Source organism: Hibiscus syriacus, unplaced genomic scaffold, assembly GCF_006381635.1.
Source record: "Hibiscus syriacus cultivar Baekdansim isolate YM2019G1 unplaced genomic scaffold, ASM638163v2 tig00014949_pilon, whole genome shotgun sequence".
NCBI classification, from domain to species: Eukaryota; Viridiplantae; Streptophyta; class Magnoliopsida; order Malvales; family Malvaceae; genus Hibiscus; species Hibiscus syriacus.
Window position 1 is genome coordinate 643162 of NW_024062339.1, and position 19534 is coordinate 662695.

General features: G+C 34.0%; 1 long non-coding RNA gene across 1 annotated transcript; it reads left to right on the top strand.

The window, feature by feature from the left end:
• Window positions 1–412: 412 nt before the first annotated feature.
• LOC120207547 lies at window positions 413–18763 on the top strand. The gene is made up of 3 exons (XR_005524222.1): window positions 413–425; window positions 1684–1697; window positions 18691–18763. It is a non-coding gene; the product is annotated as an uncharacterized LOC120207547 (long non-coding RNA).
• Window positions 18764–19534: the final 771 nt, after the last annotated feature.

A 19534-nucleotide genomic window follows, 5' to 3' on the forward strand; every position in this document is an offset into this window, starting at 1 on the left:
ATCAAATAAATAAAAAGTGCATGATATGATTTTTAGATCGTCCTAGTCCTCATTCGTCTTAATATTATATACTCTGGTTATGGTACACCCTCCAATCTCTGCAACAGCAAATTGTTTACCTCTGCCTCGGTACCTCTGAAGTGTTACTACAGATCTCTTATTCTGTACTGATTTCTCTCCCAACATTAGAGGGAAATCCCGAATATAATGTCTTGATTCACCATATCGGAAGTAGGCTCATGTGACAATTCTGCATACTCCAGTATGCTTTTGGCCGTAAAGATGTCTCCACCCACAACAACTAACTGAGTCTATCTACTTGTCCAGCACTAGCTCCCTTAATATTGGGAGCAGTGGCCGTAAATCTACTCTGAGGTCTATAACTAAAACCTTATCCTCTTTTAGACTGAACAACAATTAAAGACGTCCCCAGTTTTTTGCTGACTGAAATCTTTGCTCTGAATTTTTTTTTCATTCTGAGACTTTTCCAAAGCCTTAGCTTTGTTTATTATCTCTTGAAATGTCGAAAACTCCAATGCCAACATAAAATCTTTTAGTCTTGGCTTCATGCCCTCTATAAACTACTCGCATATGTGTTTCTCTATAGGGATCAACTCGGAGGCAAATTGACTTAGCTTGTTCAATTCACGTCGAACTCATAAGCAGTACGATTGCCTTATTTCAAATTCCAGAATTACTGCTTCATTTCCCAAATGAATTGCTTCCCAATGTACTTGTTATTAAATTCGTCAAGGAAAAATTGCCAAATGACATGCTCCAGAGGAACACGTATTGTAGTATTTGTCCACCACATCCTAGTTGGACCTCGAAGCAAAGACACTACTCCATTTAATCTCACTCAGTCTGAATAGTGTAATCCATCTAACATTACTTTTATGTCATGTGACCACAAATCCGCTATCATAGGACCTTCATCAACTTATCCTTTCATCAGTCTAAGCACATAGACATTATGTTTCTAGTTCTCAAAGGAAATTCAGAGTGATTATGTGTTTATAAAACATATTGTACAAATTAATAATTGTGCGCTTACTAAGGAACTGTAACCAAGGTCTTTCATGAGCACACTACTCATATGGGTGTAATATTATATAAGCATATTTGATTTTAGTGGAAGTTTGTAATTTTAATACTAGTTTGATATAGACACAAATTCAGTTACTTTAGGTTAAGGGCATTTATGTTAAAGTTATTTTCTATAGAAATAAAGTTTATTTTGGTTTATCCACACTCTAGCTTTGGTAAAATTTGATCTCACTAATGTTAAAAGAGGACCAATTGGAAATAGACATGTGTGGTTCACATTGCATGTAATTTTCATGTTATACTCCATGATTGATCTATGTCATTTGACTGTGTTTGTATACGTGACCACTGATGGGTCTAGTCATGATTGATATGAAAAAGGCCGCTTTGATCCTATATGGATATAATTGGTGGACAAGATTGTTATAGAATATATATTGCATGATAACAAATTTTGAGCTTATAAGGTTATACATTTATCTGGAAACATGTTACCCAAGTGGAAGATTGTTGGATTAAAATCCATAATTATGGGCACATATTTATATTGTTATAATAAAATATGACATAAATTAAGTGACCAATAATGTTTTAAAGTCATAAGGTATTGGAAATGTCATAGAAATAAAAGGGTAGATACAATTAAAATTGTATTTATAATTTGATGAGGGACAGAGTTATAAGTACAAACAATAACTAATTATGAAATCAACTATATGAAGGGTTATGGTCCCCAAGAAATAAATAATCTCGCATTTTCTCTTATCCGCGTTAGAGAGTTTATACTCGAGAGAATTCAATCTTTTGGAATATCACAACCAAAGAAAGATTCAATGAGTTCAACTGTCAATTAATTCATGTATGCTTCCGCATATAGTTTTATGGTTCACATTTGGGGAAATTTTCAAGGATGAACCTAGACATTTTAAGGTTAACAAATTTTCAACTAATTTTATTTTGTGTGCAGTTTAGTCACCAAGCTTCTAATTTCGACACCAAATTCTATGTTGTATTGAATTTAATCCTCAGTTGTTCTAATTTTTATGCAATTAGGTTCAAATTTAGCTTCATAGAAATTAAGCCCTCCAACATTAAAATTACCTTATAGTTTAACAATCCTTAAAGCTTATAACCCCCAAAATTGGAAATGAGAACTCTTCATTCCTTAGGATAATTTCGTCTTTGAAATGTATCCAGTTTCATAACTTGATCATATAATTCTCATTAGCTTTCACTTAAAACTTTTTGCAGAAATCTGGTGATCGTGGGCCCTTACTAGTGATATTTAAAATCGTTTTATTTCTTTTTATTTTCTCTACAATTACTTTTAGAATTACCATACCTTCATTGTGCACTCAGATATTCATACTTGGTCAACTTACAATGAGTTACAGATATTATGCACATATGCCTACGTTAGATAATTGTTAGATAAGTCTAACATTGAGCAAATAAAAAAACATTTTCAAGTTAGGTAATAAAAAGGAAGTAACTGAACCAAAAAAGCTACTCATTGAATATTATATATCCCACAATTTTATTGGTGATTAATAGTTTAAAAGACGGAGGTCGACTTGCCGGAACAATGCTAGTGTTTTATACTCTGTTTCCATTAAGGTCTTTCATTTATCAAAATAAGAAGGTTTCGTAAATATCAAATTTTTAATACATCCACATAAATTTAAAAGTAATGATATGAAAAGAATTAAAATAATATTCTAAGACATTCGCAATACAAAAAAATAAAATAAAAAATATAAAAATTCTTTATAATCTAGATGATGCAAGTACTATATCGACCATTTAGTCCATCTCTTCAAAATTGATTACAGATTAATGGAGTAGAGGTTAAATATTTCCTTGAGAACAATCGAAAATAAATTATTCAATAAGGATCTTTTTGAACAAAGTTGAAGCTTGTATGCTTTGGTCTAGTTTCTTTACTGCTTCAAGAGTTGGTAAGAACAAAAACAATTCCAATAGAGATTAACACGTGGCAAAGTTTGCCCAATAAGCCAAACGGGTAAAAAAATTAGTTCATTAGGTCACTCGGATTTTTATTTGGGATATACGGCAAAATGTTACTGTGTATATAAACTCGTCACGTATACGTGACAAGTTCCAAAAAAATATATAATTTTTTATTAGAATTTGTTATATCAAAATGATAAATTTTAATAAAAATCTATTTTATTGAAACTCCTCAATGCCCACGAGACGAGTTCCATGTCACAATAGAAAATGTTATAGTTTCTAAAATAAAATGTCTAGTGTCATATTGGGCTAAATAATTAGCCGGCCTATGATATTGGGTCAATTTTGCCTTAACTCTTCGCTTAAGCTGACTGAAAGGTTCATTATCTAAAAAAGTTTGGAACATTACTTCTCTATTAGGATTATCGCTTGATTTGTTACTAAAATCTCTAGCGATGAAGACTGGCTATAAATTACACAAGCCCCCACTTTCTTCCTTTATATGATGAGGCCCTAATTCTTTTACTCCATACATTTTTAATTTTCCAACTCTTCTTTCAACTTTTTCATTAATTCATTTAATTTCAAACTAAATCCAAGTATATTTTTTTCCAAATAGCGTTTTTAATTTATCAAATATTTTTAATTCTAAATTTCTTTAATCTCAATCTAATGATAAATAATACATCATCTTCATTTTTTATTTTGTTGTTCAAAATTAAGCTTCATATTATACTCACATCTAAATTTTTTTTATATATTCTTTCTTAGTCATATTAAGGCGTTTTCTTAACAAAACAATGAAAATAATATGTTCAACAAAGTTCAGTCTTCTTTTCTTCCTTTGTTTTTGTTTAGCCGACAATGGCACCAATCTTAAATTGGTTGCCAACTGCTGGTGACTATTATCTTTCTTGTTTTTGAAATTGTCTTTGTTTTTCTCTTGATTTTTTCACTTTAAGAAAGAATCTATGTCCTTGTGACACGCTTTTCTCTACTCTTGCGGCAAGGTTTTTCTCTACTCTTATGGCATGTTCCTGATGATTTTCGGTAAGTTTTTCACATATTTTTACACTTGTGTTGGTGCTTCCACAAAGATCCTCACAACATTTGTTTTCTGATTAGCTTGTCGGCGATCAAGTATTGTCAAATCCCTTTTATAAATGGTCATTTGTCGATATAATTAGAATTGTGCAGCGAAGAAGTCTACAAAATTGTTTGGTTCGCTCATACTCCTTTATCACATCGTAAAGCGTCTCGTTCAACAGAGACAAGGAGTTTATGAAGGTTACTGGATTTGTCACACCAAAATAGAGCCTAAAATTCTCTTGAAATTTTCAAGGACTAAATTGAATTTTGATTAAATTCAGGGACCAAAGTGAAAATTTAATTAAATTTAGATCCAAATTCATAAAGTAACTAAAGTTGGAGGAGGACCTATAGTGGATTTTTCCTTTTATTTTAAGGGTTATATACCTCCAAATCGAGGAAAATTAATTAATTTTTCTCTCTCCAAAATTTTACTCTTTTAGAAGGAAAACTTTGATCGCCGATTCATCGTCAACCGTTGCTCCGTTTCGACACCTCCCGCACCATAGTGATCATTGCGTCATCTCGAGTCCACCGAGTTCCTTCTTATCTCCGTTGTCTGGAGTGCTGGGGTGAGGAATATCAAGTTTCCGACGTTCAAATTTAGCTCTCTATCGTTCACCGTTGTGTACCGAGTTTAATAATTATCTCAAAACCCCTTAAAATGCACTTATGAATTTTTTAAGAATTTTTCAACCCACTAAAGGCCGCACGCTCCCCCACGCACCCCCTGCGCATGGGGAAAGTTCCGCCTGGTGGATTGCATGGAAATGGGTCAATCTGACCCAACCCGTGTCGACCAGACCTGCCTGCCTGACCCAACCTGACCCGGTCCAATGTTGACAGTTGATCGACGGTTGACCATTGACCGATTGTTGATTGTTGACTGTATACCGTTGACTTTGACTAAAAAGTTAAATTCGAAAAGTCATATTTATGTTTTTCGACGTTCTGAGTCTGATTTCGAAGTCTGTTTTGCCAAATTCTGCTATATTAGCCCCAAATAGATATGGTTAACCCAAAAATGCTAATTTTTTAACATTTTTGCTTATTTATTTGAGATTTAACAAGATCTATTTAAATAAAGGTTAATATTATTCATATTATGATCGATATAGATTTTCTAAGTCGATCTACCGTTGCCGCTGACCGTGATCAAAAAACTCAGTAGTAAGCTTCCTTATCAGACTACTCAAATTGATACATGTGTATTTCCTGTTGGGGTTACATTATTGTTTTCAACTATCTATCTGAACTGTTTGAGATTTCTAAAAATATTTATATTTTTACCACACAATACCGAATTTTAACACAACTTATATATCCGATTTACTGTATATTTCTGATAGATATGGGGATTACTGTATTTTGTATCGATAATTGAAAATTAAACATTTTCATGTTTTAATGGATTGAATTATCGTTTTCATTCGACTATATAATGTTATTATGTCATTGGGGTTTTATTGGAGGAATTATCTCAGGTGTAGTCTATGAATTATAAGACCTTACACTTTCTGCAAGCTCCTTGGCTTTGTGTTCAGTGTAAGTCCTTACTGCAGGCTCCTCGACTTTGTGCTTAGTGTAAGTCCTTACTACAGCTCATATGCTTTGTGCACAGATAAGACCTTAGTGCAGGCTCCTCTGCTTTGTGCACAGGGTAGTCCTTATTGGGTGTACACGTAGGTCTCTGGTTCTGGGGAACCTACACATTTTGGAGATCGAACAGGGGTAGTGTTCATGTTTTTAAAGCATGTTTGATAAAATTATTTTACTGAAATATTTTATCTGCATGTTTTTATACAACGTAAGGAGCACATTGAGCTTTTTAGCTCATTCCGTAAATTTTAACCTTTTTAGATAATAGTGACTAGGCTAGCAAATTTGGCATCAGGAGGACTGACTTCCCCCTAATTTATACCACTGTATATTTCTATACCTTTCTGTTATATTTTGGTGACATGTGTTTTGCTACCGTTGATATATTTGTATACCAGTATTTTGTTCATGTTTTTAAAGCATGTTTGATAAAATTATTTTACTGAAATATTTTATCTGCATGTTTTTATACAACGTAAGGAGCACATTGAGCTTTTTAGCTCATTCCGTAAATTTTAACCTTTTTAGATAATAGTGACTAGGCTAGCAAATTTGGCATCAGGAGGACTGACTTCCCCTAATTTTATACCACTGTATATTTCTATATACCTTTCTGTTATATTTTGGTGATATATGTTTTGCTACCATCTTGATATATTTGTATTACCAGTATTTTGATATGTATATGTTTCGTACAGTTTTCTGACATATGTATACATATATGTTTATCATATGAATATTTCTTATGGATTTTAACGTTTTTGTAAATATTAAAAATTTCTAAATGCGATTTGTGACCGCCTAGATTTGGGCCTATCGTCTAAGTTGGGTCTAGGGGTTACACTTGGTGGTATCAAAGCTTTCGGTTTTAAACACTCAGGCTGTGGATGAGTCCAAAAATCTGGATTTACAAGATATTTTTAAAAAAAGTGTCACATTATTTTATTAGTTTAAATATACTTGAGGTTTTGGATGCTAGTCTAACTTAGGTTCAAATTCTTTTTGCAGAGCCTTGTAGATTTACTCAATAAGTGTGACTAGAGGTCGTAGGCTAGGCCATGGCAGTGGTCGAGAGTAATTGACTTGACCTTTTGTTACGATAGATGATCTCATGTCACATCGAGATTCTTCTGTCCCGAATATGGATCCGTCAATTTCTAGAGATGACTCGGTTACTCTTGTGGGACACCATCGCGTCACTGAGGATAAAAACACTTATATGGATGAGAGTACCATTAATAAAGTTATTTTTCATATGTTCAGGAGAGTTGCTAGAGTTCCTGGTAACATGTATTCGGTCGAGATTTCAAAGTTTTAGGTAGTTGTTGTAGTAGTTCTGTTTATGAGGGTTTTAATATCCCTATTGAGAATATTAAGAGTTCAGTGACAGTTTAGAGTCACGTAGGTCAATATATAGAGTTAGATCGTATTTATAGAGGGTGTCCTATAAAGATCCATGGGGAGATATTTCTGGCCGACCAAATAGAGTTATCTTTGGAGGAGTTTGACTTGATTCTTGGCATGGATTGGTTGAACAAACATCGAGTTAATCTCAATTGTGAGACCAAGAGAGTTGTTCTGAAGACTCCGGATAACTGAATGATTGTGATGATCGGGGAACGTCATGGATTCTTGAAGAATGTTGTGTCTTCTATGGTAGCTAAGAGGATGATCAGGAAAGGTTCCGAGGCATTTCTTGCTTATATTCTAGACACTAGGAGTTTGCGATCAGATATTGAAGGCATCCGGATTGTTAAGAAATTTCCTGATTTTTTCCTAAAGAGTTGCCTAGATTACCACAGGATAGAGAAATTAAGTTTGAGATTAAAGTATATTCCGGTTCCACCCTGGTTCCAATGGCTTCTTATTGTATGGCCCCAAAGGAGCTTAAGCAACTGAAAGTCCAACTCCATGAGTTTTTGGATAGAGAATTTATTTTACCCAGTGTATCACCATGGGGAGCCCAAGTTATCTTTGTCAAGAAGAAATATGGGACATTGAAACTGTGTATTGATTATAGGAGACTAAACAAGCTTACGGTTAAAAACAAATTTCCTCTGCCCAGGATTAATGATTTATTTAACCAATTTTGAGGGGCTTCTACCTTTTTGAAGATATACTTGAGGTCTGGTTATTACCAACTTAAGGTGAAATATTCTGATGTCCCAAATATCGCTTTTCGTACTCTGTATAGACATTACAAGTTTTTAGTGATGTCATTCTGGTTAACTAATACCCCTGCTGCTTTTATGGATCTAATGAATTGGTTGTTTCAACCTTACTTGGACCAGTTTGTAGTTGTGTTCAACAATGACATACTAGTGCATTCTTGAACTGAAGCAAAACGTGATGAGTATTTAAGGATTGTTCTACATACTCTAATGGAAAATAAGTTATACGCCAAGTTGAGCAAGTATGAGTTTTGTCTCAGCGAAATGACTTTTCTTGGACATATCGTTTCTGCTGAGGGTATCCAGGTGGATCTGAGTAAAGTTGATAATATTCTAAACTGAAAGTAACCCAAGAACATCTATAAGATTCATTGTTTCTTGGGCTTAGGTGGTTACTACCGTTGTTTCATTGAGGGGTTCTCCATTATTGCAGCTCCTCTAACGAAACTATTAAGGAAATATGTTCAATTTGTCTAGTCTGAGAACCAAAAAACTAACTTCGAGAAACTGAAGATTGTTTTGACTCAAGCCCCATTGTTGATTCAGCATGAGTTTGGGAAAGATTTTTTTATCTACAGTGATGCTTCTCACTCTGGATTAGGATGTATTTTGATGCAAGGTGGAAAGGTTGTCGATTGTACGTCACATCAGTTAAAGCTGTATGAGCGTAACTATCCCACTCACGATCTATAGTTATCTGCAATGGTTTTTTCTTTGAAGATCATGAGACACTATATCTATGGAGAAAAGTGTTATATCTATACCGATCATAAAAGTCTAAAGTATCTACTTACTCAGAAAGAGTTGAATAAAGGACTATGATTGTGAGATATAGTATTATCAAAAGAAGGATAATGTGGTGGCCGATGCCTTGAGCCGTAGGGCGATATCTGATCTGAGAGGCTTGGTTGCCAACTTGAGTTTATTTGATTACGACAGTCTGTTAGTAGAGTTACAAGTTAAACCCACTTTGGCCATGGAGATTAAGGCCAAACAACTCCTTGATAGCTCTTTGCTTCCCATTATTGAACAAGTTGAGTAAGGATCGAGTTCAGAGAATACTTTGGATCAGGGTGGTATTTTGTACTTTCACGGTCGCTATTGCATCCCTAAAGACGATGAGTTGAGATGGGTTATTCTTCAGGAGGCTCATAGTAGTCCTTATGCTATGCATCCTGGTGGGGACAAAATGTACAAGAATCTCAATGAGCATTACTTTTGAACTGGTATAAAGAAGAATATTTTAGATTTTGTACGAGGTGTCCGACTTGTCAACAGGTTAAGGCAGAGCACCAGTATCCATCTGAATTGTTACAGTCAATTAAGATTCTTGAGTTGGGAGCGCATTATGATGGACTTCGTTACTAGTCTTCCTCTGACTCCTTCCAAAAAGAATTCTATTTGGGTGATTGTTGATTGACTCACCAAGTTAGCTCACTTTATCCCTATTTGGGTTAATTATTCTTTAGACAATATGGCTAGATTTTACATTTTGAGATCATTAGACTTCATGGTGTTCTGTTGTCTGTCATATTTGACCGAGATCCGAGGTTCACTTCTAGGTTTTAGAAGGCTTTGCATGAGGCTTTGGGTACTTGTTTGAATTTTAGTACAGCTTTTCACCCACAAACTGATGGTTAGTCTGAGCGAGTGATCCAGGTGATAGAGGATATATTATAGGGTTGTGTGATTGACTTCTGTGGTAGTTGGGAAGATTTCTTGTCATTAGCCGAGTTTACTTACAATAACAGTTACCAGGAAAGTATTTGCATGGAATCGTACGAGGCTCTGTATGGACGTAGATGTCGTACTCCTATCTGTTGGAAAGATTTGTGTGATAGAAAGACTTTGGGTCCAGAGTTAGTTCAAGAGACTAAGGATATTGTCCAATTGATTCGTGATAGCCTGATAGAGGCATTTAATAGGTAGAAATCATACACATATCAACGACGGAAGGATATTGAGCTTGAGGTTGGGGATCAAGTTTTTCTCTAGTTATCTTCGTGGAAGAAAGTGTTGACATCTAGACATAAGGGTAAATTGAGGCCGAGATATATTGGGTTGTATCGTATTCTGAAGAAAGTTGGACCTGTTGCTTATCAGTTTGAGTTGCCTCCCCAACTCAGTCTTATTCATGATGTTTTTCATGTATCCATGTTGAGGCAATACTGTCCAGATCCAGGTCACATCATTCAGGTTGAGGAGGTAAAGTTAAGACATGATTATTCCTATGAGGAGGAGCCCGTACATATTTTAGATCAGGATGAGAGAGTTCTTCGAAATAGGCATATTTCAGTGGTTAAAGTTCAGTGGAGTAACCGTGGCCCTCAGAAGCTACTTGGGAGACATTGGAGTCAATGTAGGCTCAATTTTTGCATCTATTTACATCAGGTAAATTTTGAGGAAAATTTTCCTTTTAAAGGGGGTAGAGTTGTCACACACCAAAATAGGGCCTAAAATTCTCTTAAAAATTTCTCGAGGACTAACTTAAATTTTGATTAAATTCAGGGACCAAAGTGAAATTTTGATTAAATTTGGATCCAAATTTAAAAAGTAACTAAATTTGGAGGACTTATAGTGTGATTTTTCCATTTTCTTTTTAAAGGGTTTATATAACCCCTAAATCTAGAAAAATTAATTAATTTTTCTCTCCAAAATTTTACTCTTTTATAAAGAAAAATTTGATCGTCGATTTGTCGTCGACCGTTGCTTCGTTTTTGACACCTCCATCACCATCGTGTTCCTTGCGTCGTCCCGAATCCATCGATGTCCTTATTATCTCTGTTTTCGCCGGCGTGTGAGGCATGAGGAATATCAAGTTTTCGACATTTCAAAATCGAGATTTATGTCGTTCGCCGTTGTGAACCAAGTTTGGTAAGTATCTCAAAACCCCTTAAAACGGACTTAGGAATTTTTTAAGAATTTTTTCGACCCCCTACAGCTTCGCGCAGGCCCCCACGCGCCGTCCCTACGCGTGGGGAAAGTCCATCGCCTGGTGGATTGCTTGGAAATGGGCCGATATGACCTGACTCGCTAATCCGACCCACCTGCCTGACCCAACCTGAACTGACTCAGTCCAACATTGACTGTTGACTGACGGTTGACCATTGACCAACCATTGACTATTGACTTTGACCAAAAAGTCAAAATTTTTGAAAAGTCATATTTTTTGTTTTTTGCCGTCATTAGTCTAATTCCAAAGTCCGTTTTACCAAATTCTGACCCGAATCGATCTTGTTAACCCTAAAATACTTATTAGTTTTAGCATTTTTAGCTTATTTATCTGAGATTTGGTTATGAAATTGATGCAGGAAGATATTTTTAAGAAGGTACTCATGTTTCACCTGATCGAGGGTCAGTTTTGTCTGGTGTTTCCCGACCGTCAAACCCGCTCAATCCGTGTTCTACGAGAGTTACCTGTAGGTTTTCGTAAATTATTTAAATAAAGGTTAATATTATTCATATTAGGATTTCGATATAGATTTTTTGATTCGTAGGATCTAGCGCTACCGCTGATCGTGATCGACAAACTTAATAGTAGGCTTCCTGTAGATGCTCGTTTGGTCCAGATTTTTATTCGGATATATTTTGGGCTTATAAGCGAATTACTTGCAACTTAGCCCGTAACCAAACCAGCTTGAGGCCCAATTCAAGTCCAATGATCCTCAGCAGAATGAACTCTAAACCTGGAAAGTAAATGGTTATAAGGAGTTAATAAACGTGAGAAGGGAGATAACAAAATAGGGAGCCATTATTGGTAGTGAAGAGGAGCACGATACTGGGGCAATTAAAAAAACTGTTATGAATCAGTTTTTGAATGGAAATTAACCACTAGAAACGGGGGGAAATAAATCATATTACACGGCCAAAAAAAGGGGAATCATCCGAGAGATTATCAATGATCACAGAAAAAAGAATGAAAAAGAGTTTTTCACAAAAGAGAGAAGAAGACAACCAGAAAAGAAGGAAAGCTTCTCAGAAAAGAAGGGATTAGGAACTAGAGACCATTCTAAGAAAACAACAGAAAACACAAAAAGAGAGAAGAAAGAACAAGGCGTGTAAACAGATTGTCCATATTCAAAGGAGACAAGCAATAGAAACGGAGGATCTTTTTTTTCCTAGCATCCAAATAGATTTATTTCAAGGTTTCGTTTCTTTATTATTATTTACAGTAGCATATTCTTTATTTATTGCTTTCAAAGCAATGTATAGAAACAACCAAGCACAGATCAAAAGTAAGGCATTACTTTCTTTTATTTATAATTCTTCTAATAGAAAAACCAGAGAAACAAAGCTGTACAAAATCAAGAAAATAAGAAAGCAAAAGGTGAAACCTTTTTTGATTTCTCTTTTGTTTCGAAATAGAAAAATGGAAGGGAGATGTGCTAGTTCATTTACCTAGTTCGTTCAAGGTCTACTATCGGGGTTGAAGAGGTGAGCGATCGAGAGATGAGAGTTGAGGAAGAATAGAAATTACAAGGGGATTTGTTTTTTTTATTTAGTCTGATCGATGGCCATCATCAAATGAGTGAGGCAGTTGCGTTGGGAGCATTGAGATTCATGATGTATGATATGAGGGGAGAAAGGTTGTGCGACCAAAGGGTAAATTAAAGTTTAGTCTAGGTTTAGTTTAAAGTTAGGTTTTGTATAATGTCATTTGGGTTAATTAATTTTTAGCCATTGAATTTCTTGGTAAAATCAGGTTTCCAGTCCCCAAATTTTAAGCTTGTTTTACACTTTAGTCACCTTTAGGACTGCTTTTGAATTTAATCCTTTGTGTTTGTCTTGATTTAGCTATTTTCTCATTTTTAATTTTAGTTGTAATTTTTTTGGGTTATTTAGGTGTAGTTCCCTTGTTATTTGTGTTAGTTTTTATTTAAGTATCTGTTTTAATTTTTAATTTGTATGTTTAATTTTATATACATTTAAATTTAGTCATTTTTTAAAATATGTATATATATATATATTTTAAAAATTTATAGTTTAGCATGTCATGTTTTTTATTTTTATATTTGAGTCACATTTGTACATTATATGTTAATATGCATGGTTTGTAATTTTTGATTAAGCATATATGTATATGATTTTTGCATTAGAATGTCACATTGCATCTTTTAATAATGTTTGTTTAATTAATTTTGGTATGACATCCTTTTTTGCACAATTCGTATGATACCCTCATGTGCATAACTTAACCCCTATCACATAATCAGATTAAGGGTAATACCTTTTTAATTTAAAATTGCTCAAATGGTTGTCTTAACTCACTAGACAGTCGTTTTAGACGATTTTAAATTAAAAGTGTATCCCATCAGTGACACCTAAATAAATTTTGATTCGTCGCTTTAAAAATCGAATATTTTTAAATTAAAGGTCGTTAGAACTAACCTAAAGATCTGATCTCAATATTTTTAAATAATCGAATATTTTTTATCTTTCTAATGGCTTGGTAATTTTAATTTAATTTATTTTGATTTTTTGAATGTTATAAAGTTCACATTTTGGTTGTTTTAAGGGATCATAAATCAAATTAAACTTAAATTTATAGGTTTCATTGCAAATACATTAATTAATCGACTAGGTACCAATTTAGAGTGATGTGGGGGTTTAATCCTTCCCCACACGTAATCGACTCCCAAACTCGATTTTTGGTAATATATCTAAATTTGTCGTTTTAATTAAAATCATTTTTTATTAAAAATGGAAAAGAGTTTTTGGGTGCCCAATCACACCCTAATCAAAGATTGGTGGCGACTCTTCGAACCATTTTTTTAATCGTAAAGGAAATCCCAAATTTTTTCTAAACAAGAGGTTTTTTAAATCACATTCACTTTTAGTTAAAAATCTATCACAAAGAGATAATTAAAAAAGGGTGTGGTTTTAAAATCTCACATTTTTAAGAAAAAATCGTTTCAACAGCTTGGCAATTCCACTGGGGACCTTTTTTAGAGAGTCAGGCCGATAGTCGATTAATTAATTGTCTTTGCAAATGAAAGTTATAAGTTCATTTTAATTTGGTTTTTGATCCCTTGTTTGTTTTAAATTTTGTATGCATTTTAATTTGTAATTTTATTAACTAATAAATAATTGTACTAACGTGTGATTTACATGTTTCAGCTTTTTTATCTTTACTTAGTCTGTTGTTTTTTATCGAGGCAAAGGATTATGAGTTCCCCCACTGTTGCTATAACCTTTCGATACTTAGAGCCTTCTAACCGTGCTCTGTCCTGTTTGGTAAAGGTGAACGCTACGCTTACGTGAGAAAAAGTATTTTTCTCTGTATGGGCTTTAGCAAGTAATCTCTGGGGTACATATGCCTCATGTTTATGAGTGAAACATTGAGTCTCCTTGCATGGACATGGGGAAATGCATCCTCTCGAATTGAACTCGATTCGTTTTAAACCTGTAATGGGTGAGGATTGAGAGCAAAGGATAATTTGGGGACCCTGTTAGTGATCCCAAAACTCTGCCTGTCTTATATCGAATCTTTGTTCGTGATTCTTCAAAAGTTCTAAAGGGGAAACTCATCTAACCTTTACCTCGATTTTATGTATTTATTTTTGCAAGAAGTATGAGAACTAGAAAAGAATGCGGTTAGGATTTTGTGTGAATAACAAAGCATGTGGGTAAGGTTTATGGTATATTTTTTATTTTATTTTATTTGACTATTCATTGTATATACTAACACAGTGTTTTTTTGTTTTGTTTTTTTTCTGCCACTAGTAGAAAAAACCCCTTTAATGACGCGCATTGCACGTCATCTATTGGTGCGGATGACACACATTTTCCTGTCGTTGAAGCCACCGACATGAATTTAAGATGACGCGCAACTGTGCGTCATAAATTTATGACTCACATTTATGACACACATTAATGACGCTCATTGCGCGTCATTGAAACCCCCGTCATAAATGAAGACGACACACATTTGTGTGTCATAAATTTATGACACACATTTATGACTTACGTTGCGTGTCATTGAAGCACACGTCATTAGAAAAGATGACACATATTCTTGTGTCGTGATTGTATGTCGTAAATTATATATATATATATATATGTAAATTGACAAATATCAAACTAAATGACATTTATGCCTCATAATACTAAATTAAATATCATATTATATATAATCAATCCATTTGCATACAATATATTAACATTAAGTTATCAAAAATATTGTAATCATATGTCGATACAAAATATCACGACATAATAAAGTTTTCCACATAAGATACACATTCTTTACGAATATCAAACATGTCGACGTTGCGGGAGATGCAACTCCTCTAGCTTCTTCTACAATTTTGAAGTTGTTTCTTCAGAGTCGAGAACTCTTGAAACAGGCTACGAATGAGCATTGGCTTCAACTGAACTAGTAGGAACATCAGATGCACCAGCTGTTCCCAAACCCTTCCCAAAATTAGAGCTGATCACCTTTGGTTTCCACTCCTTATTTGAACCAACTGCTGATGACATATAGGAATTTACTTTGCATATATTAATCAAGCATCATCTATCTTCAAGTGAGAACATAAAGTAGTCCAAACATTTGTAAAGAGCAAATATTTTCATTTACGGTTATCAAGTCATCACTCATCACTAAGTAATATGAAAAGAACGAAAAATCAAGTAAATTGGTGGTAAAGGTATCTTAAGCTTTAAAAGCTTTACTTTTCATTTCTCACAGTTACACTATTATTTAAGGGGATACTTCTATTTACATATGGGTAATTCACCCATCCTTCTCGGTTTTAATGATGATTTTCATTCAAACTTACAACAAACGTGCTACTGAATTCTATTTCGCTCAGAGGAAAAAGTGATTGATATTCATTTACCAAAATTAGTTATAGATTCCAATGATTATAAGGAGTAACATAGTGGGTCTGAACTCTGAACATCCTTAATCAATTAAACAAATGAGGGCATTCAACTAAACTTTCATGGTCTAAGTGAATTTAGATAAATCCCATCTCTAACAAATAACGCACATATCTTGATAACTTAAGCATCCATGTACAGTCCAGCAAAAACAAAAAAATTAACTTTTTTTTAAATATCAACATTCACATAGACTGCAATAACTTTCATTATATCAGTATGGGATGGGAGATTGTCGAGTGCAAGCTAGACATGCATCATAAATCTTCACTGGACAACTAAAGATTCTAGAACCAATTAACTATTTTTTAAAATTGATATCCACTTCATTGATGAGACCAAGTTGGACTATGTAGCTCCAAACTATTCATCTCAACCCCAATATAAGTCACAAAGAGAAAACATTAAACAAATATCAAGGAATAAACACCCTTTTAAAAAATATATATGTTCCAATAAAGAAACAAAGGCAATATATGCTTGCTTGTAGAGAAGTAACACAACTAAGGAAAAGGAAGAAACTTAAAGGGAGATTAACATATATCTTCGGATGGCTCTGGTCTGTATCTAGCTGTTCTGTATTTCTGCAGTGAAGAGATCGGTTAAAGGGTAATCAAATTCAAGCCTTTGTGCACACATTTAATATATATATATATATATATATATATTAATAACTAATAGAAAAGTCTATGCACCTGCAAATTACTTTTAACATGATAAATTATCAAGCCTTCAACTTTCATAAGCTTCAAAACGCCCTTTGGAGTAGCTCCTGTAAGTTAAAAATACCAAACAAATTAAAACATAACATATTTTGGAAAAAAAGTTTCATGAGAAATGAAAGTAACGCACTTTCACTGCCTCCCAATTGGTTGACAACTTCAATAAAGGCTTCATGAAGTTCTGGTGTCCACTGCATTCGTCATTTCTCACAGTTACACTGTTATTTAAGGGGATACTTTTATTTACATATGGGTAATTCACCCATCCTTCTCAGTTATAATGATGATTTTCATTCAAACTTGCAACAAACGTGCTACTGAATTCTATTTCACTCAGAGGAAAAGGTGATTGATATCCATTTAACAAAATTAGTTATAGATTCCAATGATTATAAGGAGTAACATAGTGGGTCTGAACTCTAAACATCCTTCATCAATCAAATAAAGGAGGGCATTCAACTAAACTTTCCTGGTCTAAGTGAATTTAGATAAATACCATATCTAACAAATAACGCACATATCTTGATATTTAAGTTAGATCGAGACAACTTAAGCATCCATGTACAGTCCAGCAAAAAGCCAAAAATCAACTTTTTTTTGGGTGTATCAAAAGGATTATAGCACAAAATCCACAATGTTTCTCTAGATTTACCCAATTAAGCCATAAAACCAATAAAACACCATTTAAGTTTCATCAGTAATTACCAATATATAGAAAAGTTACAAAACAACATTGATCAAGACAATATTCATTCAAAAATACCTTTCTGAGGGCTAGTTACTTATGAGCAGCTACCATAATTGGATGAAGACTGACTCAAAGAGGGACCATAGGTTGCAGCAGATGAAGGTTGGGCAGACTCACTCGGCAGATTTTTCATTACTCTAGAAGACTTGCTTGACATCTTTCCTTGCATGAAAGTGCTACTAAGTTCAGTAGCTGCTATAAGTAATAGAAAGAACTAATCAGATTGACCAGTATAAGGAATATAAATCTCCAAAACTATTTTTTTTTCTAAATCCTGGCCAGAAACTAATTTTCTTTCAGTAGAGACGACTGTATATGGTTATGCAGAATCCCGACCACCTCCCACTTCATGTTTGATTGTGCCCAAAGTTTCAGGGGGATGAGAAATTGGTTTTTGAATATCAAATTATTCTTCTCACTGCATGAGTCATTAAATCAAAACCTGCGTAGGAAGGAACCCAAAAACTCTAGGACAAATCTACAAGGATCCGATAAGTCATCATCTTAGAATCCACCAACTGGGGCAGCAATACATACTACAATATATGCAAACCATGATATCTCAATTATGGAGAAGTTAAGCAACTTATGACTAACCATGCTATAAAAAAGGCATCTTCAATTATGAATCTAGATCGACTGAAAAATCAACTGCATGAGATGTTATAACAATTGCCAACATAGAATATTTAAATTGACATTAACATACAAGACCTTTTGAACATCTAAAGTTATAACCAATTCAAAGATGAATGAACTGATGGCTAAGAGAGCCAAAAGAAGCCATTTTGGTTATCTATTTAATATCCCTGAGCTAACTAGCAAGTCATGCAAGAAGAAAAGTCCAAGTACAGTAGATCTATATTTAGATGAAGAATACTCTTTTAACACAACAGTGCAGCTAATTGACACCAAGTTCTCTACATAAAGAAAATATTTTTACTTTTTTCTTGGATTATATCCAAATCTAGAATCCAGTCGAGTCCACAATTTTGGTTTTCTTCTAGTTAAGAAGATAACCCACCATCAAATTGAATTCACTTTCCTTTTTTCTATCACGGTGGAAGTCAGATTTTTCAACTGCCAAGAACTGCTTCAATCTTCCTCAAAGTTGCCATACAAGAAACCAATATTTATTAGGGTATTCAATCAAGTTTGACCATTAAAATTGGAAAAGTAATTATTTGAACTCGAATAGTTATATTTTGAGGAAAATCTGGCTAGCCTTATGTTAATGTTTTGGTCACAACCATAAATTCTTCTTTTAACGAACTAATGCTTTTTAAGCAGCTAAAATATTGAACAAAGTTGTACAAAAAAATATTAATACAATCAAGGGAAAGATAAATTATATAAAGCAGCAGCGAGATGCTAATGTCTAACAAATAAGACAGAATTGAAAGAAACAAACAACAAATTTCACCAGTCAACAATGTTATTGTACACACAAATAAAGTGAATCACGTACTGAAAAGAGAAGGGTTAGCGGAAGCAGTTCCAACTTGAACTTTAAGAAGCTCCAAACGACGTTCCAGGGTGTCAAGTTTCTCGTTCAGTGATGCTAATTTGCTCTTCGTTGTAGCCTCTGTAAACAAACAATTAACATTTAAAAAAAGGAAAAAGAAAATGGAGCATGAAAATGAAAAGTCAAGACAAAGGAAAATAAGTAAAGTTTACCGAATTGGAGGAGAAACTCAAAGAGGCGGCGAACATTGAGGGAAATGTGAGAGATAAATTCTCGATTCTCCCAATCTTGTTCATTGCCGGGAAAAAACTCTGTAAAAAATACGAACGAATCAGTTTCCAAATCTACCAAGATCCGATCAGATTCCCTGGAAAACTAAAAACCCTAAATAGATTAACTTAAAAAACAAAAGGGAAACTTACAACCTTAGATGGCTCCAGGATTGAAACCATCACGATTGGCTAGTCTAAAACGCAATTTCCTTCAAATCTAACATAAACCCAGAAGAATTTATTCAAACCCAAGAAATCCCACAAGTTCCCAGTTTAGAAACATTAAAAAATAGCAAATCAAAGTTCTTCCTCAAGGTTCAAACTGATTATGGAGGGGGGAAGCGAAAAGGATGAAAATAATGGGGGAAATTAAAATACGACTCCTAAAGATGACACACAATTAAAACTATACTCTGTGTTTTTGTAAATTTTTTGGATTATGACTATTAAATATGAAACATATTATTGTAAGTCATAAATCGTTCAGATTTTAAAAAACATGACATTTTTTTAATGACACACATGTTTTACAAGTCATAAATTAGCGTGTGTCATCGTTCGTG